The sequence below is a fragment of the Daphnia pulicaria genome, chromosome 4 (assembly GCF_021234035.1).
Source record: "Daphnia pulicaria isolate SC F1-1A chromosome 4, SC_F0-13Bv2, whole genome shotgun sequence".
Taxonomy (NCBI): Eukaryota; Metazoa; Arthropoda; class Branchiopoda; order Diplostraca; family Daphniidae; genus Daphnia; species Daphnia pulicaria.
In genome coordinates this window covers 8219081-8243205 of record NC_060916.1, presented here as the reverse complement: position 1 = coordinate 8243205, position 24125 = coordinate 8219081, and positions in this window count along the sequence as shown.

The window sequence follows — 24125 nt, the reverse complement described above, 5'->3', positions numbered from 1 at the left end:
GCACGCCAGAGCACGCCAGTGCACGCCAGAGCACGTCAATACACGCAAGGGCAAGCCAGAGCACGTCAATGCACGCCAGAACAAGCCAGTGCACGCCAGAACACGCCAGTGCACGCCAGAGCAAGCCAGAGCACGCCAGAGCACGCCAGAGCACGCCAGAGCACGCCAGTGCACGTCAATACACGCAAGGGCAAGCCAGAGCACGTCAATGCACGCCAGAACACGCCAGTGCACGCAAGAGCACGCCAGTGCACGCCAGAGCACGCCAGTGCACGCCAGAGCACGCCAGTGCACGCCAGAGCACGCCAGTGCACGCCAGAGCACGCCAGTGCACGCCAGAGCACGGTAGAGCACAGCAGAGAACAGCTCAGCACTTGAAGTTGCTCTAATATTTTTTTCACTTGTTAAAACCAATTTTTTAATTACAGGATGTGTAAATCAATGTCCAATACACCATTTCAAGTCTATTGAATCAATAAATTTATAGAGCAAATCATGAACAAAAAGTTTTCACACCAAAGCAAGCCAGTGCACGCCAGAGCACGCCAATTCACACCAGAGCACACCAGTGCACGACAGTGCACCCCAGTGCACGCCAGAGCACGCCAGTGCACGCCAGAGCACGCCAGTGCACGCCAGAGCACGTCAATGCACGCCAGTGCACGCCAGAGCACTCCAGTGCACGCCAGAGCACGCCAGTGCACGCCAGAGCACGCTAATTTACACCAGAGCACGCCAGTTTACGCCAGAGCACGCCAGTGCACGCCAGAGCACGCCAGAGCACGCCAGTGCACGCCAGAGCACGCCAGTGCACGCCAGAGCACGTCAATACACGCAAGGGCAAGCCAGAGCACGTCAATGCACGCCAGAACACGCCAGTGCACGCAAGAGCACGCCAGTGCACGCCAGATCACGCCAGTGCACGCCAAAGCACGCCAGTGCACACCAGTGCACGCCAGAGCACGCAACTGCACGCCAGAGCACGTCAATGCACGCCAGAGCAAGCCAGAGCACGCCAGAGCACGCAAGAGCACGCAAGAGCACGCCAGTGCACGCCAGAGCACGGTAGAGCACAGCAGAGAACAACTCAGCACTTGAAGTTGCTATAATATTTTTTTCACTTTAAAACCATTTTTTAATTACAGAATGTGTAAATCAATGTCCAATACACCATTTCAAGTCTATTGAATCAATAAATTTATAGAGCAAATCATGAACAAAAAGTTTTCACACCAAAGCACGCCAGTGCACGCCAGAGCACGCCAATTCACACCAGAGCACGCCCGTGCACGCCAGAGCACGCCAGTGCACGCCAGAGCACGCCAGTGCACGCCAGAGCATGCCAGTGCACGCCAGTGCACGCCAGAGCACGCCAATTCACACCAGAGCACGCCAGAGCACGCCAGAGCACGCCAGTGCTCGCCAGAGCACGCCAGTGCTCGCCAGAGCACGCCAGTGCTCGCCAGAGCACGCCAGTGCTCGCCAGAGCACGCCAGTGCTCGCCAGAGCACGCCAGTGCTCGCCAGAGCACGCCAGTGCTCGCCAGAGCACGCCAGTGCTCGCCAGAGCACGCCAGTGCTCGCCAGAGCACTCCAATTCACACCAGAGCACGCCCGTGCACGTCAGAGCACGCCAGTGCACGCCAGAGCACGCCAGTGCACGCCAGTGCACGCCAGAGCACGCCAATTCACACCAGAGCACGCCAGAGCACGCCAGAGCACGCCAGTGCTCGCCAGAGCACGCCAGTGCTCGCCAGAGCACGCCAGTGCACGCCAGAGCACGGTAGAGCACAGCAGAGAACAATTCAGCACTTGAAGTTGCTATAATATTTTTTTCACTTTAAAACCATTTTTTAATTACAGGATGTGTAAATCAATGTCCAATACACCATTTCAAGTCTATTGAATCAATAAATTTATAGAGCGAATCATGAACAAAAAGTTTTAGAAAAACGCACATCACAGCACTTGAATTTTTAAAAATTATTCAAGTTATTTGAGTTCTATTGTCGGTTAGTGGATTTCTATTGTAAAGCACTTGAGTTCTGCATAGCAGAGCACGACAGAGCACGACAGAGCACGCCAGAGCACGCCAGTGCACGCCAGAGAACGCCAATTCACACCAGAGCACGCCAGATTACGCCAGTGCACGCCAGAGCACGCCAATTCACACCATAGCACGCCAGTGCACGCCAGAGAACGCCAGAGCACGCCAGAGCACGCCAGTGCACGCCAGAGCACGTCAATGCACGCCAGAGCACGCCAGTGCACGCCAGAGCACGCCAGTGCACGCCAGAGCACGCCAGTGCACGCCAGAGCACGCCAGTGCACGCCAGAGCACGCCAGTGCACGCCAGAGCACGCCAGTGCACGCCAGAGCAAGCCAGAGCACGCCAGAGCACGCCAGAGCACGCCAGTGCACGCCAGAGCAAGGTAGAGCACAGCAGAGAACAGCTCAGCATTTGAAGTTGCTCTAATATTTTTTTCACTTGTTAAAACCATTTTTTTATTACAGGATGTGTAAATCAATGTCCAATACACCATTTCAAGTCTATTGAATCAATAAATTTTTAGAGCAAATCATGAACAAAAAGTTTTAGAAAAACACACATCACAGCACTTGAATTTTTAAAAATTATTCAAGTTATCTGAGTTCAATTGTCGGGTAGTGGATTTCTATTGTCAAGCACTTGAGTTCTGCATAGCAGAGCACGCCAGAGCACGACAGAGTACGCCAGTGCATGCCAGAGCGCAACAGTGCACGTCAATACACGCCAGAGCACGCCAGTGCACGCCAGAGCACGCCAGTGCACGCCAGAGCACGCCAATTCACACCAGAGCACGCGAGTGCACGCCAGAGCACGTCAATGCAAGCCAGAGCAAGCCAGAGCACGCCAGAGCACGCCAGTGCACGCCAGAACACGCCAGTGAACGCCAGAGCACGCCAATTCACACCAAAGCACGCCAGTGCACGCCAGAGCACGCCATTGCACGCCAGAGCACGTCAATGCACGCTAGTGCACGCCAGTTCATGTCAATGCACGCCAGAGTACGCCAGAGCACGCCAGTGCACGCCTGAGCACGCCAGTGCACGCCAGAGCACGCCAGAGCACGACAGTGCATGCCAGAGCACGTCAATGCACGCAAGAGCACGCCAGTGCACGCCAGAGCACGCCAATTCACACCAGAGCACGCCAGTGCACGCCAGAGCACGCCAGTGCACGACAGAGCACACCAGTGCACGCCAGAGCAAGCCAGTGCACGCCAGAGCACGTCAATGCACGCCAGAGCACGCCAGTGCACGCCAGAGCACGCCAGTGCACGCCAGTGCACTCCTTAGCACGTCAATGCACGCCAGAGCACGCCAGTGCACGCTACAGCACGCCAATGCACGCCAGAGAACTTCAGTGCACGCCAGAGCTCGCCAGTGCACGCCAGAGCACGCCAGAGCACGAAAGCGGCGTGTGAGATTGAATCAATAAATTTATAGAGCAAATAATGAACAAAAAGTTTTAGAAAAACGCACATCGCAGCACTTGAATTTTTAAAAATTATTCAAGTTATTTGAGTTCTATTGTCGGGTAGTTGATTTCTATTGTCAAGCACTTGAGTTCTGCAAAGCAGAGCACGCTAGAGCACGACAGAGCAAGCCAGAGCACGCCAGTGCACGCCAGAGCACGCCAGTGCACACCAAAGCACGCCAGTGCACGCCAGTAAACGCCAGAGCACGCAAGTGCACGCCAGAGTTCAGACCATTTTTTAATTACAGGATGTGTAAATCAATGTCCAATACACCATTTCAAGTATATTGAATCAATAAATTTATAGAGCAAATCATGAACAAAAAGTTTTAGAAAAACGCACATCACAGCACTTGAATTTTTAAAAATTATTCAAGTTATCTGAGTTCTATTGTCGGGTAGTGGATTTCTATTTTCAAGCACTTGAGTTCTGAATAGCAGAGCACGCCAGAGCACGACAGAGCACGCCAGTGCATGCCAGAGCAATACAGTGCACGTCAATACACGCCAGAGCACGCCAGTGCACGCCAGAGCACGCCAATTCACACCAGAGCACGCCAGTGCACGCCAGAGCACGTCAATGCAAGCCAGAGCACGCCAGTGCACGCCAGATTACGCCAGAGCACACCAGAGCACCCCAGTGCATGCCAGAGCACGCCAGTGCACGCCAGAGCACGCCAGTGCACGCCAGAGCACGCCAGTGCACGCCAGAGCACGCCAGATTACGCCAGTGCACGCCAGAGCACGCCAATTCACACCAGAGCACGCCAGTGCACGCCAGAGAACGCCAGAGCACGCCAGAGCACGCCAGTGCACGCCAGAGCACATAAATGCACGCCAGAGCACGCCAGTGCACGCCAGAGCACGCCAATTCACACCAGAGTACGCCAGTGCACGCCAGTGCACGTCAGTGCATGCCAGAGCACGCCAGTGCACGCCAGAGCACGCCAATTCATACCAGAGCACGCCAATTCACACCAGAGCACACCAGTTCACACCAGAGCACGCCAGTGCACGCCAGAGCACGCCAGTGCACGCCAGAGCACGCCAGAGCACGCCAGAGCACGCCATTGCACGCCAGAGCACGCCAGTGCACGCCAGAGCACGCCAGTGCACGCCAGAGCACGCCAGTGCACGCCAGAGCACGGCAATGCACGCCAGAGCAAGCCAGAGCACGTCAATACACGCCAGAGCACGCCAGTGCACGCCAGAGCAATACAGTGCACGTCAATACACGCCAGAGCACGCCAGTGCACGCCAGAGCACGCCAATTCACACCAGAGCACGCCAGTGCACGCCAGAGCACGTCAATGCAAGCCAGAGCACGCCAGAGCACGCCAGTTTACGCCAGAGCACGTCAATGCACGCCAGAGCACGCCAGTAAACGCCAGAGCACGCCGATTAACACCAGAGCACGCCAGTGCAGGCCAGTGCACGTCAGTGCATGCCAGAGCACGCCAGTGCACGCCAAAGCACGCCAATTCATACCAGAGCACGCCAATTCACACCAGAGCACGCCAGTTCACGCCAGTGCACGCCAGTGCAAGCCAGAGCACGCCAGTGCACGCCAGAGCACGCCAGTGCACGCCAGTGCACGCCAGAGCACGCCAGAGAACGCCAATTCATACCAGAGCACGCCAGTGCACGCCAAAGTACGCCAATTCACACCAGAGCACGCCAGTGCACGCCAGAGCAAGCAAATTCACACCAGAGCACGCCAGTTCACGCTAAAGCACGCCAGTGCACGCCAGAGCACGCCAGTGCACGCCAGAGCACGTCAATGCACGCCAGAGCAAGCAAGAGCACGCCAGAGCACGCCAGAGCACGCCAGTGCACGCCAGTGCACGCCAGAGTTCAGACCATTTTTTAATTACAGGATGTGTAAATCAATGTCAAATACACCTTTTCAAGTATATTGAATCAATAAATTTATAGAGCAAATCATGAACAAAAAGTTTTAGAAAAACGCACATCACAGCACTTGAATTTTTAAAAATTATTCAAGTTATCTGAGTTCTATTGTCGGGTAGTGGATTTCTATTGTCAAGCACTTGAGTTCTGCATAGCAGAGCACGCCAGAGCACACCAGAGCACCCCAGTGCATGCCAGAGCAAGCCAGTGCACGCCAGAGCACGCCAGTGCACGCCAGAGCACGTCAATACACGCCAGAGCAAGGCAGAGCACGTCAATGCACGCCAGAGCACGTCAATACACGCCAGAGCAAAGCAGAGCACGTCAATGCACGCCAGAGCACGCCAGTGCACGCCAGAGCACGCCAGTGCACGCCAGAGCACGCCAGTGCACGCCAGAGCATGCCAGTGCACACCAGAGCACGCCAGTGCACGCCAGAGAACGTCAATGCACGCCAGAGCAAGCCAGAGCACGCCAGAGCACGCCAGAGCACGCCAGTGCACGCCAGAGCACGGTAGAGCACAGCAGAGAACAGCTCAGCATTTGAAGTTGCTCTAATATTTTTTTCACTTGTTAAAACCATTTTTTTATTACAGGATGTGTAAATCAATGTCCAATACACCATTTCAAGTCTATTGAATCAATAAATTTTTAGAGCAAATCATGAACAAAAAGTTTTAGAAAAAAGCACATCACAGCACTTGAATTTTTAAAAATTATTCAAGTTATCTGAGTTCAATTGTCGGGTAGTGGAATTCTATTGTCAAGCACTTGAGTTCTGCATAGCAGAGCACGCCAGAGCACGACAGAGCACGCCAGTGCATGCCAGAGCGCAACAGTGCACGTCAATACACGCCAGAGCACGCCAGGGCACGCCAGAGCACGCCAGTGCACGCCAGAGCACGCCAGTGCACGCCAGTGCACGCCAGTGCACGCCAGAGCACGCCAGTGCACGCCAGAGCACGCCAGTGCACGCCAGAGCACGCCAGTGCACGCCAGAGCACGCCAGTGCACGCCAGAGCACGCCAGTGCACGCCAGAGCACGCCAGTGCACGCCAGAGCACGCCAGTGCACGGCAGAGCACGCCAATTCACACCAGAGCACACCAGTGCACGCCAGAGCACGTCAATGCAAGCCAGAGCAAGCCAGAGCACGCCAGAGCACGCCAGTGCACGCCAGAACACGCCAGTGAACGCCAGAGCACGCCAATTCACACCAAAGCACGCCAGTGCACGCCAGAGCACGCCAGTGCACGCCAGAGCACTTCAATGCACGCTAGTGCACGCCAGATCATGTCAATGCACGCCAGAGTACGCCAGAGCACGCCAGTGCACGCCTGAGGACGCCAGTGCACGCCAGAGCACGCCAAAGCACGACAGTGCATGCCAGAGCACGTCAATGCACGCAAGAGCATGCCAGTGCACGCCAGAGCACGCCAATTCACACCAGAGCACGCCAGTGCACGCCAGAGCACGCCAGTGCACGACAGAGCACACCAGTGCACGCCAGAGCAAGCCAGTGCACGCCAGAGCACGTCAATCCACGCCAGAGCACGCCAGTGCACGCCAGAGCACGCCAGTGCATGCCAGTGCACTCCAGAGCACGTCAATGCACGCCAGAGCACGCCAGTGCACGCTAGAGCACGCCAGTGCACGCCAGAGAACTTCAGTGCACGCCAGAGCTCGCCAGTGCACGCCAGAGCACGCCAGAGCACGAAAGCGGCGTGTGAGATTGAATCAATAAATTTATAGAGCAAATAATGAACAAAAAGTTTTAGAAAAACGCACATCGCAGCACTTGAATTTTTAAAAATTATTCAAGTTATTTGAGTTCTATTGTCGGGTAGTTGATTTCTATTGTCAAGCACTTGAGTTCTGCATAGCAGAGCACGCTAGAGCACGACAGAGCAAGCCAGTGCACACCAAAACACGCCAGTGCACCCCTGTAAACGCCAGAGCACGCCACAGCACGCCAGTGCACGCCAGAGCACGCCAATTACAACAGAGCACGCCAGTGCACGCCAGAGCACGCCAGTGCACGCCAGAGCACGCCAGTGCACACCAAAGCACGCCAGTGCACGCCAGAGCACGCCAGTAAACGCCAGAGCACGCCAGTGCACGCCAGAGCACGCCAGTGCACGCCAGAGCACGCCAATTCATACCAGAGCACGCCAGTGCACGCCAAAGCACTCTAATTCACACCAGAGCACGCCAGTGCACGCCAGAGCACGTCAATGCACGCAAGAGCACGCCAGTGCTCGCCAGAGAACGTCAATGCACGCCAGAGCAAGCCAGTGCACGTCAGAGAACGTCAATTCACACCAGAGCACGTCAGTGCACGCCAGATTACGTAAATGCACGCCAGAGCACGCCAGTGCACGCCAGAGCACGTCAATGCACGCCAGAGCACGCCAGTGCACTCCAGAGCACGCCAATTCCCACCAGAGAACGCCAGTGCACGCCAGAGCACGTCAATACACGCCAGAGCAAGGCAGAGCACGCCAGTGCACGCCAGAGCACGACAGTGCACGCCAGAGCACGCCAGTGCACGCCAGAGCACGACAGTGCACGCCAGAGCACGCCAGTGCACGCCAGAGCACGCCAGTGCACGCTAGAGCTCGCCAGTGCACGCTAGAGCACGAAAGCGGCGTGTGAGATTGAATCAATAAATTTATAGAGCAAATAATGAACAAAAAGTTTTAGAAAAAGGCACATCACAGCACTTGAATTTTTAAAAATTATTCAAGATATTTGAGTTCTATTGTCGGGTAGTTGATTTCTATTGTCAAGCACTTGAGTTCTGCAGAGCAGAGCACGCTAGAGCACGACAGAGCAAGCCAGAGCACGCCAGTGCACGCCAGAGCACGCCAGTGCACACCAAAGCACGCCAGTGCACGCCAGAGCACGCCAGTAAACGCCAGAGCACGCCAGTGCACGCCAGAGCACGCCAATTACAACAGAGCACGCCAGTGCACGCCAGAGCACGTCAATGCATGCCAGTGCACGCCAGAGCACGCCAGTGCACGCCAGAGCACGCTAGAGCACGACAGAGCAAGCCAGAGCACGTCAATGCACGCAAGAGCACGCCAGTGCACGCCAGAGCACGCCAATTCACACCAGAGCACGCCAGTGCACGCCAGAGCACGCCAGTGCACGACAGAGCACACCAGTGCACGCCAGAGCAAGCCAGTGCACGCCAGAGCACGTCAATGCACGCCAGAGCACGCCAGTGCACGCCAGAGCACGCCAGTGCACGCCAGTGCACTCCAGAGCACGTCAATTCACGCCAGAGCACGCCAGTGCACGCTAGAGCACGCCAGTGCACGCCAGAGAACTTCAGTGCACGCCAGAGCTCGCCAGTGCACGCCAGAGCACGCCAGAGCACGAAAGCGGCGTGTGAGATTGAATCAATAAATTTATAGAGCAAATAATGAACAAAAAGTTTTAGAAAAACGCACATCGCAGCACTTGAATTTTTAAAAATTATTCAAGTTATTTGAGTTCTATTGTCGGGTAGTTGATTTCTATTGTCAAGCACTTGAGTTCTGCATAGCAGAGCACGCTAGAGCACGACAGAGCAAGCCAGAGCACGCCAGTGCACGCCAGTGCACGCCAGAGCACGCCAGTGCACACCAAAGCACGCCAGTGCACCCCAGTAAACGCCAGTAAACGCCAGAGCATGCCAGTGCACGCCAGAGCACGCCAATTACAACAGAGCACGCCAGTGCACGCCAGAGCACGTCAATGCACGCCAGAGCACGGCAGTGCACGCCAGAGCACGCCAATTCATACCAGAGCACGCCAGTGCACGCCAAAGCACGCTAATTCACACCAGAGCACGCCAGTGCACGCCAGAGCATGCCAGTACACGCCAGAGCACGTCAATGCACGCAAGAGCACGCCAGTGCTCGCCAGATAACGTCAATGCACGCCAGAGCAAGCCAGTGCACGTCAGAGAACGTCAATTCACACCAGAGCACGCCAGTGCACGCCAGATTACGTAAATGCACGCCAGAGCACGCCAGTGCACGCCAGAGCACGTCAATGCACGCCAGAGCACGCCAGTGCACGCCAGTGCACGCCAATTCCCACCATAGCACGCCAGTGCACGCCAGAGCACGCCAGTGCACGCCAGAGCACGTCAATCCACGCCAGAGCAAGGCAGAGCACGTCAATGCACGCCAGAGCATGCCAGTGCACGCCAGAGCACGCCAGTGCACGCCAGAACACGCCAGTGCACGCCAGAGCACGCCAGTGCACGCCAGAGCACGACAGTGCACGCCAGAGCACGCCAGTGCACACCAAAGCACGCCAGTGCACGCCAGAGCACGCCAGTAAACGCCAGAGCACGCCAGTGCACGCCAGAGAACTTCAGTGCACGCCAGAGCTCGCCAGTGCACGCCAGAGCACGCCAGAGCACGAAAGCGGCGTGTGAGATTGAATCAATAAATTTATAGAGCAAATAATGAACAAAAAGTTTTAGAAAAACGCACATCGCAGCACTTGAATTTTTAAAAATTATTCAAGTTATTTGAGTTCTATTGTCGGGTAGTTGATTTCTATTGTCAAGCACTTGAGTTCTGCATAGCAGAGCACGCTAGAGCACGACAGAGCAAGCCAGAGCACGCCAGTGCACGCCAGTGCACGCCATTGCACGCCAGTGCACACCAAAGCACGCCAGTGCACCCCAGTAAACGCCAGTAAACGCCAGAGCATGCCAGTGCACGCCAGAGCACGCCAATTACAACAGAGCACGCCAGTGCACGCCAGAGCACGTCAATGCACGCCAGAGCACGGCAGTGCACGCCAGAGCACGCCAATTCATACCAGAGCACGCCAGTGCACGCCAAAGCACGCTAATTCACACCAGAGCACGCCAGTGCACGCCAGAGCATGCCAGTGGACGCCAGAGCACGTCAATGCACGCAAGAGCACGCCAGTGCTCGCCAGATAACGTCAATGCACGCCAGAGCAAGCCAGTGCACGTCAGAGAACGTCAATTCACACCAGAGCACGCCAGTGCACGCCAGATTACGTAAATGCACGCCAGAGCACGCCAAACCACGCCAGAGCACGTCAATGCACGCCAGAGCACGCCAGTGCACGCCAGAGCACGCCAATTCCCACCATAGCACGCCAGTGCACGCCAGAGCACGCCAGTGCACGCCAGAGCACGCCAGTGCACGCTAGAGCACGGTTGAGCACAGCAGAGAACAACTCAGCACTTGAAGTTGCTATAATATTTTTTTCACTTTAATACCATTTTTTAATTACAGGATGTGTAAATCAATGTCCAATACACCATTTCAAGTCTATTGAATCAATAAATTTACAGAGCAAATCATGAACAAAAAGTTTTAGAAAAACGCACATCACAGCACTTGAATTTTTAAAATTATTCAAGTTATTTGAGTTCTATTGTCGGTTAGTGGATTTCTATTGTAAAGCACTTGAGTTCTGCATAGCAGAGCACGACAGAGCACGACAGAGCACGCCAGAGCACGCCAGAGCACGCCAGTGCACGCCAGTGCACGCCAGAGCACGCCAATTCACACCAGAGCACGCCAGATTACGCCAGTGCACGCCAGAGCACGCCAATTCACACCATAGCACGCCAGTGCACGCCAGAGAACGCCAGAGCACGCCAGTGCACGCCAGAGCACGTCAATGCACGCCAGAGCACGCCAGTGCACGCCAGAGCACGCCAGTGCACGCCAGAGCACGCCAGTGCACGCCAGAGCACGCCAGTGCACGCCAGAGCACGTCAATGCACGCCAGAGCACGCCAGTGCACGCCAGAGCAAGCCAGAGCACGCCAGAGCACGCCAAAGCACGCCAGTGCACGCCAGAGCAAGGTAGAGCACAGCAGAAAACAGCTCAGCATTTGAAGTTGCTCTAATATTTTTTTCACTTGTTAAAACCATTTTTTTATTACAGGATGTGTAAATCAATGTCCAATACACCATTTCAAGTCTATTGAATCAATAAATTTTTAGAGCAAATCATGAACAAAAAGTTTTAGAAAAACATACATCACAGCACTTGAATTTTTAAAAATTATTCAAGTTATCTGAGTTCAATTGTCGGGTAGTGGATTTCTATTGTCAAGCACTTGAGTTCTGCATAGCAGAGCACGCCAGAGCACGACAGAGTACGCCAGTGCATGCCAGAGCGCAACAGTGCACGTCAATACACGCCAGAGCACGACAGTGCATGCCAGAGCACGTCAATGCACGCAAGAGCACGCCAGTGCACGCCAGAGCACGCCAATTCACACCAGAGCACGCCAGTGCACGCCAGAGCACGCCAGTGCACGACAGAGCACACCAGTGCACGCCAGAGCAAGCCAGTGCACGCCAGAGCACGTCAATGCACGCCAAAGCACGCCAGTGCACGCCAGAGCACGCCAGTGCACGCCAGTGCACTCCTTAGCACGTCAATGCACGCCAGAGCACGCCAGTGCACGCTACAGCACGCCAATGCACGCCAGAGAACTTCAGTGCACGCCAGAGCTCGCCAGTGCACGCCAGAGCACGGCAGAGCACGAAAGCGGCGTGTGAGATTGAATCAATAAATTTATAGAGCAAATAATGAACAAAAAGTTTTAGAAAAACGCACATCACAGCACTTGAATTTTTAAAAATTATTCAAGTTATTTGAGTTCTATTGTCGGGTAGTTGATTTCTATTGTCAAGCACTTGAGTTCTGCATAGCAGAGCACGCTAGAGCACGACAGAGCAAGCCAGAGCACGCCAGTGCACGCCAGAGCACGCCAGTGCACACCAAAGCACGCCAGTGCACGCCAGAGCACGCCAGTAAACGCCAGAGCACGCCAGAGCACGCCAATTACAACAGAGCACGCCAGTGCACGCCAGAGCACGTCAATGCATGCCAGTGCACGCCAGAGCACGCCAGTGCACGCCAGAGCACGCCAGAGCACGCCAGTGCACGCCAGAGCACGGTAGAGCACAGCAGAGAACAGCTCAGCATTTGAAGTTGCTCTAATATTTTTTTCACTTGTTAAAACCATTTTTTTATTACAGGATGTGTAAATCAATGTCCAATACACCATTTCAAGTCTATTGAATCAATAAATTTTTAGAGCAAATCATGAACAAAAAGTTTTAGTAAAACGCACATCACAGCACTTGAATTTTTAAAAATTATTCAAGTTATCTGAGTTCAATTGTCGGGTAGTGGAATTCTATTGTCAAGCACTTGAGTTCTACATAGCAGAGCACGACAGAGCACGACAGAGCACGCCAGTGCATGCCAGAGCGCAACAGTGCACGTCAATACACGCCAGAGCACGCCAGGGCACGCCAGAGCACGCCAGTGCACGCCAGAGCACGCCAGTGCACGCCAGAGCACGCCAGTGCACGCCAGAGCACGCCAGTGCACGCCAGAGCACGCCAGTGCACGCCAGAGCACGCCAGTGCACGCCAGAGCACGCCAATTCACACCAGAGCACACCAGTGCACGCCAGAGCACGTCAATGCAAGCCAGAGCAAGCCAGAGCACGCCAGAGCACGCCAGTGCACGCCAGAACACGCCAGTGAACGCCAGAGCACGCCAATTCACACCAAAGCACGCCAGTGCACGCCAGAGCACGCCAGTGCACGCCAGAGCACGCCAGTGCACGCCAGAGCACTTCAATGCACGCTAGTGCACGCCAGATCATGTCAATGCACGCCAGAGTACGCCAGAGCACGCCAGTGCACGCCTGAGCACGCCAGTGCACGCCAGAGCACGCCAAAGCACGACAGTGCATGCCAGAGCACGTCAATGCACGCAAGAGCACGCCAGTGCACGCCAGAGCACGCCAATTCACACCAGAGCACGCCAGTGCACGCCAGAGCACGCCAGTGCACGACAGAGCACACCAGTGCACGCCAGAGCAAGCCAGTGCACGCCAGAGCACGTCAATGCACGCCAGAGCACGCCAGTGCACGCCAGAGCACGCCAGTGCACGCCAGAGCACGCCAGTGCACGCCAGTGCACTCCAGAGCACGTCAATTCACGCCAGAGCACGCCAGTGCACGCTAGAGCACGCCAGTGCACGCCAGAGAACTTCAGTGCACGCCAGAGCTCGCCAGTGCACGCCAGAGCACGCCAGTGCACACCAAAGCACGCCAGTGCACCCCAGTAAACGCCAGTAAACGCCAGAGCATGCCAGTGCACGCCAGAGCACGCCAATTACAACAGAGCACGCCAGTGCACGCCAGAGCACGTCAATGCACGCCAGAGCACGGCAGTGCACGCCAGAGCACGCCAATTCATACCAGAGCACGCCAGTGCACGCCAAAGCACGCTAATTCACACCAGAGCACGCCAGTGCACGCCAGAGCACGCCAGTGCACGCCAGAGCACGTCAATACACGCCAGAGCAAGGCAGAGCACGTCAATGCACGCCAGAGCATGCCAGTGAACGCCAGAGCACGCCAGTGCACGCCAGAACACGCCAGTGCACGCCAGTGCACGCCAGTGCACGCCAGAGCACGACAGTGCACGCCAGAGCATTCCAGTGCACACCAAAGCACGCCAGTGCACGCCAGAGCACGCCAGTAAACGCCAGAGCACGCCAGTGCACGCCAGAGCACGCCAATTCATACCAGAGCACGCCAGTGCACGCCAAAGCACGCTAATTAACACCAGAGCACGCCAGTGCACGCCAGAGCATGCCAGTGCACGCCAGAGCACGTCAATGCACGCAAGAGCACGCCAGTGCTCGCCAGAGAACGTCAATGCACGCCAGAGCAAGCCAGTGCACGTCAGAGAACGTCAATTCACACCAGAGCACGCCAGTGCACGCCAGATTATGTAAATGCACGCCAGAGCACGCCAGTGCACGCCAGAGCACGTCAATGCACGCCAGAGCACGCCAGTGCACGCCAGAGCACGCCAATTCCCACCAGAGCACGCCAGTGCACGCCAGAGCACGTCAATACACGCCAGAGCAAGGCAGAGCACGCCAGTGCACGCCAGAGCACGACAGTGCACGCCAGAGCACGCCAGTGCACGCCAGAGCACGCCAGTGCACGCTAGAGCACGCCAGTGCACGCCAGAGCACGCCAGTGCACGCCAGAGCTCGCCAGTGCACGCCAGAGCACGAAAGCGGCGTGTGAGATTGAATCAATAAATTTATAGAGCAAATAATGAACAAAAAGTTTTAGAAAAACGCACATCACAGCACTTGAATTTTTAAAAATTATTCAAGTTATTTGAGTTCTATTGTCGGGTAGTTGATTTCTATTGTCAAGCACTTGAGTTCTGCATAGCAGAGTTTGCCAGAGCATGACAGAGCACGCCAGAGCATGCCAGTGCACGCCAGAGCACGCCAGTAAAAGCCAGAGCAAGCCAGTGCACGCCAGAGCACGCCAATTCACACCAGAGCACGCCAGTGCACGCCAGAGCACGCCAGTGCACGCCAGAGCACGCCAATTTACACCAGAGCACACCAGTAAACGCCAGAGCACGCAAGTGAACGCCAGAGCACGCAAGTGCACGCCAGAGCACGCCAGTGCACGCCAGAGTTCAGACCATTTTTTAATTACAGGATGTGTAAATCAATGTCCAATACCTCATTTCAAGTATATTGAATCAATAAATTTATAGAGCAAATCATGAACAAAAAGTTTTAGAAAAACGCACATCACAGCACTTGAATTTTTAAAAATTATTTAAGTCATTTGAGTTCTATTGTCGGGTAGTGGATTTCTATTGTCAAGCACTTAAGTTCTGCATAGCAGAGCACGCCAGAGCACGCCAGTGCAAGCCAGAGCACGCCAGTGCACGCCCGAGCACGCCAATTCACACCAAAGCACGCCAGTGCACGCCAGAGCACGTCAATGCACGTCAATGCACGCCAGTGCACGCCAGAGCACGTCAATGCACGCCAGAGCACGCCAGTGCACTCCAGAGCAAGTCAATGCACGCCAGAGCACGCCAGAGCACGCCAGAGCACGCCACAGCACGCCAATTCACACCAGAGCATGCCAGAGCACGCCAGTGCACGCCAGAGCAAGCCAGATTACGTCAATGCACGCCAGAGCACGCCAGTGCACGCCGGAGCACGCCAGTGCACGGCAGAGCACGCCAGTTTACGCCAGAGCACGCCAGTGCACGCAAGAGCACGCCAGTGCACGCCAGAGGACGCCAACTCACACCAGAGCACGCCAGTGCACGCCAGAACTTGACAGTGCACGCCAGAGAACGTCAATGCACGCCAGAGAACGTCAATGCACGCCAGAGCAAGCCAGAGAACGTCAATGCACGGCAGAGCACGCCAGTGCACGCCAGAGCACGCCAATTCACACCAGAGCACGCCAGTTCACGCCAGAACGCGACAGTGCACGCTAGAGCACGTCAATGCAGGCCAGAGCAAGCCAGAGCACGTCAACGCACGCCAGTGCACGCCAGAGCACGTCAATGCACGCCAGAGCACGCCAGTGCACGCCAATGCACGCCAGAGCACGTCAGTGCACGTCAGTGCACGCAAGAACACGCCAGTGCACGCCAGAGCACGCCAGAGCACGCGAGAGCACGCCAGTGCACGCCAGAGCATGTCAATGCACGCCAGAGAACGCCAGTGCACGCCAGAGCAAGCCAGTGCACGCCAGAGCACGCCAGTGCACGCCAGAGCACGCCAGTGCACGCCAGTGCACGCCAATTCACAACAGAGCACGCCAGTGCACGCCAGAACGCGACAGTGCACGCCAGAGCACGTCAATGCACGCCAGAGCAAGCCAGAACGTCAATGCACGCCAGAGCACGCAAGTGCACGCCAGAGCACGCAAGTGCACGCCAGAGCACGCAAGTGCACGCCAGAGCCCGCAAGTGCACGCCAGAGCACGCAAATTCACAACAGAGCACGCCAGTGCACGAAAAAGCACGCCAGTACACGCCAGAGCACGCCAATTCACACCAGAGCACGCCAGTACACGCCAGAGCACGCCAATTCACACCAGAGCACGCCAGTGCACGCCAGAGCACGCTAGTGCACGCCAGAGCACGCCAGTGCACGCCAGAGCACGTCAATGCACGCCAGAGAACGCCAGTGCAAGCCAGAGCACGCCATTTCACACCAGAGCACGCAAGTGCTCGCCAGTGCACGCCAGAGCACGCCAGTGCACGCCAGTGCACGCCAGAGCACGCCAGTGCACGCCAGAGCACGCCAGTGCACGCCAGCGCACGTCAATGCACGACAGAGCAAGCCAGAGCACGCCAGAGCACGCCAGTGCACGGCAGAACACGGTAGAGCACAGCAGAAAACAGCTCACCACTTGAAGTTGCTATAATATTTTTTTTTCACTTTAAAACCATTTTTTAATTACAGGATGTGTAGATCAGTGTCCAATACACCATTTCAAGTCTATTGAATCAATAAATTTATAGAGCAAATCATGAACAAAAAGTTTTAGAAAAACGCACATCACAGCACTTGAATTTTTAAAAATTATTCAAGTTATTTGAGTTCTATTGTCGGGTAGTGGATTTCTATTGTCAAGCACTTGAGTTCTGCATAGAAGAGCACGCCAGAGCACGACAGAGCACGCCAGAGCACGCCAGTTCACGCCAGTGCACGCCAGAGCACGCCAGTGCACGCCAGTGCACGTCAATGCACGTCAATGCACGCCAGTGCACGCCAGAGCACGTCAATGCACGTCAGAGCACGCCAGTGCACGCCAGAGCACGCCAGTGCACGCCAGAGCATGTCAATGCACGCCAGAGCACGCCAGTGCACGCCAGAGCACGCAAGTGCACGCCAGAGCACGCGAATTCACACCAGAGCACGCCAGTGCACGCCAGAACGCGACAGTGCACGCAAGAGCACGTCAATGCACGCCAGAGCAAGCCAGAGCACGTCAATGCACGCCAGTGCACGCCAGAGCACGTCAATGCACGCCAGAGCACGTCAGTGCACGCCAGAGCAGGCCAGAACGAGCCAGAGCACGCCAGTGCACGCCAGTGCACGCCAGTGCACGCCAGAGCACGCCAGTGCACGCCAGATCACGCCAATTCACACCAGAGCACGCCAGTGCACGAAAAAGCACGCCAGTGCACGCCAGAGCACGCCAATTCACACCAGAGCACGCCAGTGCACGCCAGAACGTGACAGTGCACGCAAGAGCACGTCAATGCACGCCAGAGCAAGCCAAAGCACCTCAATGCACGCCAGTGCACGCCAGAGCACGTCAATGCACGCCAGAGCACGCCAATTCACACCAGAGCACGCCAGTGCACGCCAGAACGTGACAGTGCACGCAAGAGCACGTCAATGCACGCCAGAGCAAGCCAGAGCACGTCAATGCACGCCAGTGCACGCCAGAGCACGTCAATGCACGCCAGAGCACGTCAGTGCACGCCAAAGCACGGCAGTGCACGCCAGAGCACGCCAGTGCACGCCAGAGCACGCCAGTGCACGCCAGAGCACGCCAGAGCACGCCAGAGCACGCCAGAGCACGTCGATGCACGCCAGAGCACGCCAGTGCACGCCAGAGCACGCCAGTGCACGCCAGAGCACGCCAGCGCACGCCAGAGCACGTCAATGAACGCCAGAGCAAGCCAGTGCACGCCAGAGCACGCCAATTCACACAAGAGCACGACAGTATACGCCAGAGCACGCCAGTGCACGCCAGAGCACGTCAATGCACGCCAGAGCACGCCAGTGCACGCCAGAGCAAGTTAGAGCACGTCAATGCACGCCAGATTACTCCAGTGCACGCCAGAGCACGCCAATTCACACCAGAACACGCCAGTGCACGCCAGAGCACGCCAGTGCACGCCAGAGCACGCCAGTGCACGCCAGAGCACGCCAGTGCACGCCAGAGCAAGCCAGTGCACGCGAGAGCAAGCCAGAGCACGTCAATGCACGCCAGAGTACGCCAGTGCACGACAGAGCACGCCAATTCACACCAGAGTACGCCAGTGCACGCCAGAGCACGTCAGTGCATGCCAGAGCACGTCAATGCACGCTAGAGCAAGCCAGAGCACGCCACAATACGCCAGAGCACTGTAGAGCACAGCAGAGAACAGCTCAGCACTTAAAGTGGCTATAATATTTTTTTTCACTTGTTAAAACCATTTATTAATTACAGGATGTGTAAATCAATGTCCAATACACCATTTCAAGTCTATTGAATCAATAAATGTATAGATCAAATAGTGAACAAAGAGTTTTAGAAAAACGCACATCACAGCACTTGAATTTTTAAAAATTATTCAAGTTATTTGAGTTCTATTGGCGGGTCGTGGATTTCTATTGTCAAGCACTTGAGTTCTGCTTAGCAGAGCATGCCAGTGCACGCCAGAGCACGCCAGAGCACGCAAGTGCACGCCAGAGCACGCCAGTGCACGCCAATATACGCCAATTCACACCAGAGCACACCAGTGCACGACAGAGCACGCCAATTCACACCAGAGCACGCTAGTGCACGCCAGAGCACGCCAGTGCACGCAAGAGCACGCCGGTGCACGCTAGACCACGCCAATTCACACCACAACACGCCAGCGCACGCCAGAGCACGTCAATGCACGCCAGAGAACGCCAGTGCACGCCAGAGCACGTCAATGCACGCCAGAGCACGCCAGTGCACGCCAGAGCACGCCAGTGCACGCCAGAGCACGCCAGTGCACGCCAGAGCACGCCAGTGCACGCCAGAGCACGCCAATTCACACCAGAGCACGCCAGTGCACGTCAGAGCACGCTAGTGTACGCCAGAGCACGCCAGTGCACGCCAGAGCACGCCAGAGCACGTCAATGCACGCCAGAGCAAGCCAGAGCAAGCCAATGCACGCCAGAGCACGCCAGTGCACGCCAGAGCACGCCAATTCACACCAGAGCACGCCAGTGCACGCCAGAGCACGCCAGCGCACGCCAGAGCACGTCGATGCACGCCAGAGCACGCCAGTGCACGCCAGAGCACGCCAATTCACACCAGAGCACGCCAGTATACGCCAGAGCACGCCAGTGCACGCCAGAGCACGTCAATGCACGCCAGAGCACGCCAGTGCATGCCAGAGCCCGCCAGTGCACGCCAGAGCACGCCAATTCACAACAGAGCGAGCCACTTCAAGCCAGAGCACGCCAGTGCTTGCCAGAGAACGCCAGTGCACGCCAGAGCACGCCAGTTTACGCCAGAGCACGCCAGAGAACGCTAGAGCACGCCAGTGCACGCCAGTGCATGCCAGAGCACGCCAATTTACACCAGAGCACGCCAGTGCACGCCAGAGCACGTCAATGTATGCGAGAGCAAGCCAGAGCACGTCAATTCACGCCAGAGCACGACAGTGCACGCCAGAGCACGCCAATTCACACCAGAGCACGCCAAAGCACGCCAGAGCACGCCAGTGCATGCCAGAGTACGTCAATGCACGCTAGAGCAAGCCAGAGCACGCCAGAATACGCCAGAGCACGGTAGAGCATCACAGCACTTGAATTTTTAAAAATTATTCAAGTTATTTGAGTTCTATTGTCGGGTAGTGGATTTCTATTGTCAAGCACTTTAGTTCTGCATAGCAGAGCACACAGAGCACGACAGAGCACGCCAGAGCACGCCAGTTGATGCCAGAGCACGCCAGAGCACGCCAGAGCACGCCAGTGCACGTCAATGCACGTCAGAGCACGACAGTGCATGCCAGAGCACGCCAGTTCACGCCAGAGCACGCCAATTCACGCCAGAGCACGCCAGTGCAAGCCAGAACACGCCAGTAAACCCCAGAGCACGCCAGTGCACGCCAGAGCACGCCAGTGCACGCCAGAGAACGCCAGTGCACGCCAGAGCACGCCAGTGCACGCCACAGCACGCCAGTGCACGCCACAGCACTACAGAGCACGACAGAGCACGTCAGAGCACGCCAGAGCACGCCAGTTCACGCCAGAGCACGCCAGTGCACGCCAGAGAACGCCAGTGCACGCCAGAGCACGCCAGTGCACGCCAGAGTACGCCAGTGCACGCCAGAGCACGCCAGTGCACGCCAGAGCACGCCAGTGCACGCCAGAGTATGCCAGTGCACGCCAGAGCACGTCAATGCACGCCAGAGCACGCCAGTGCACGCCAGTGCACGCCAGTGCACGCCAGAGCAGGCCAGAGCACGCCAATAAACACCAGAGCACGCCAGTGCACGCCAGAGCACGCCAGCGCACGCAAGAGCTCGCCAGTGCACGCCAGAGCACGCCATAGCACGAAAGCGGCGTGTGAGATTGAATCAATAAATTTATAGAGCAAATAATGAACAAAAAATTTTAGAAAAACGCACATCACAGCACTTGAATTTTTAAAAATTATTCAAGTTATTTGAGTTATATTGTCGGGTAGTGGATTTCTATTGTCAAGCACTTGAGTTCTGCATAGCAGAGCACGCTAGAGCACGACAGAGCAGGCCAGAGCACGCCAGTGCACGCCAGAGCACGCCAGTACACGCCAGAGCACGCCAGTGCACACCAAAGCACGCCGGTGCACGCCAGAGCACGCCAGTAAACGCCAGAGCACGTCAGTAAACGCCAGAGCACGCCAGTGCACGCCAGAGCACGCCAATTACACCAGAGTATGCCAGTGCACGCCAGAGCACGTCAATGCACGTCAGAGCACGACAGTGCACGCCAGAGCACGCCGGTGCACGCCAGAGCACGCCAGTAAACGCCAGAGCACGTCAGTAAACGCCAGAGCACGCCAGTGCACGCCAGAGCACGCCAATTACACCAGAGTATGCCAGTGCACGCCAGAGCACGTCAATGCACGTCAGAGCACGACAGTGCACGCCAGAGCACGCCAGTGCACGCCAGAGCACGCCAATTCACGCCAGAGCACGCCAGTGCACGCCAGAACACGCCAGTGAACCCCAGAGCACGCCAGTGCATGCCAGAGCACGCCAGTGCACGCCAGAGCACGCCAGTGCACGCCAGAGAACGACAGTGCACGCCACGCCAGAGCACGCCAGTGCACGCTAGAGCACGCCATTGCACGCCAGAGCAAGCCATTGCACACCAGAGAACGCCATTTCACTGTTCACACGCCACTAACTGTTCTCTGTACGCTAGAGCACGTCAATGCCCGCCAGAGCACGCCAGTGCACGCCAGAGAACGCCAGTGCACGCCAGAGCACACCAGTGCACGCCAGAGTACGCCAGTGCACGCCAGAGCACGTCAATGTACGCCAGAGCACGCCAGTGCACGCCAGAGCACGCCAGTGCACGCCAGAGCACGCCAGTGCACGCCAGAGCACGCCAGTGCACGCTAGAGCACGCCAGTGCACGCCAGAGCAAGCCATTGCACACCAGAGAACGCCATTTCACACCAGAGCACGCCAGTGCATGCCAGAGCACGCCAGTGCACGCCAGAGCACGCCAGTGCACGCCAGAGCAAGCCAGTGCACGCCAGAGCATGCCAGTGCACGCCAGAGCACGCCAGAGCACGCCAGTGCACGCCAGAGCACTTCAATGCACTCGAGAGCAAGCAAGAGCACGTCAATGCACGCCAGAGAACGCCAGTGCACGCCAGAGCACGCCAATTCACACCAGAGCACGCCAGTGCACGCCAGAGCACGTCAATGCACGCTAGAGCAAGCCAGAGCACGCCAGAATACGCCAGAGCATGGTAGAGCACAGCAGAGAACAGCTCAGCACTTGAAGTGGCTATAATATTTTTTTCACTTTTAAAATCCATTTTTTAATTACAGGATTTGTAAATCAATGTCAATTTATAGAGCAAATCATTAACAAAAAGTTTTAGAAAAACGCACATCACAGCACTTGAATTTTTAAAAATTATTCAAGTTTTTTTAGTTCTATTGTCGGGTAGTGGATTTCTATTGTCAAGCACTTGAGTTCTGCATAGCAGAGCACGCCAGAGCAAGACAGTGCACGCCAGAGCACACCAGTGCACGCCAGTGCACGCCAGAGCACGCCAATTCACACCAGAGAACGCCAGTGCACGCCAGAGCACGCCAGTGCACGCCAGAGCACGCCAGAGCACGTCAATGCACGCGAGAGCAAGCCAGAGCACGTCAATACAAGCCAGAGCACGCCAGTGCACGCCAGAGCACGCCAGTACACGCCAGAGCACGTCAATGCACGCCAGAGCAAGCCAATGAACGCCAGTGCAAGCCAGAGCACGTCAATGCACGCCAGAGCAAGCCAGAGAACGTCAATGCACGCCAGAGCACGCCAATTCACACGAGAGCACGCCAGTGCACAACAGAGCACGCCAGTGCACGCCAGAGCACGCCAGTGCACGCCAGAGCACGCCAATGTACGCCAGAGCACGCCAGTGCACGCCAGAGAACGCCAGTGCACGCTAGAGCACGCAAGTGCACGCCAGAGCACGCCAGTGCACGCCTGAGTACGCAAGTGCACGCCAGAGCACGCCAGTGCACGCCAGTGCACGCCAGAGCACGTCAATGCACGCGAGAGCAAGCCAGAGCACGTCAATGCACGCCAGAGCACGCCAGTGCACGCCAGAGCAAGCCAATTCACACCAGTGCGCGCCAGTTCAAGCCAGAGCACCCCAGTGCACGCCAGAGCACGCCAATTCACACCAGAGCGCGCCAGTGCATGCCAGAGCACGCCCGAGCAAGCAAGAGAACGCCAGAGCACGCCAGAGCACGTCAATGCATGCCAGAGCAAGCCAGAGCACGTCAATGCACGCCAGATTACGCCAGAGCACGCCAATTCACACCAGAGCACGCCAGTGCACGCCAGAGCATGCCAGTGCACGCCAGAGCACGCCAGTGCACGCTAGAGCACGCCAGTGAACGCCAGAGCACGCCAGTGCACGCCAGAGCACGCCAGTGCACGCCAGAGCAAGCAAGTGCACGCCAGAGCACGCCAATTCACACCAGAGCACGCCAGTGCACGCCAGAGCACGTCAATGCACGCCAGAGCACTCCAGTGCACGCCAGAGCACTCCAGTGCACGCCAGAGCACGCCAATCAACACCAGAGCACGCAAGTGCACGCCAGAGAACGCCAGTGCACGCCAGTGCACGCCAGTGCACACGCCAGTGCACGCCAGAGCACGTCAATGCACGCCAGAGAAAGCCAGAGCACGGCAATGCACGCCAGAGCAAGCCAGTGCACGCCAGAGCACGCCAATTCACACCAGAGCACGCCAGTGCACGCCAGAGCACGTCAATGAACGCCAGAGCAAGCCAGTGCATGCCAGAGCACGCCAGTTCACGCCAGAGCACGCCAGTGCACGCCAGAGCACGCCAGTGCACGCCAGAGCACGCCAGTGCACTCCAGAGCACGCCAGTGCACGCCAGAGCACGCCAATTCACACCAAAGCACGCCAGAGCACGCCAGTGCACGCCAGATCACGCCAGAGCACGTCAATGCACGCGAGAGCAAGCCAGAGCACGTCAATACAAGCCAGAGCACGCCAGTGCACGCCAGAGCACGCCAGTACACGCCAGAGCACGTCAATGCACGCCAGAGCAAGCCAATGAACGCCAGTGCAAGCCAGAGCACGTCAATGCACGTCAATGCACGTCAATGCACGCCAGAGCACGCCAATTCACGCCAGAGCACGCCAGTGAACGCTAGAGCACGTCAATACACGTTAGAGCAAGTCAGAGCACGTCAATGCACGCCAGAGCACGTCAATGCACGCCAGAGCACGCCAGTGCACGCCAGAGCACGGCAATTCACACCAGAGCACGCCAGTGAACGCCAGAGCACGCAAGTGCACGCCAGAGAACGT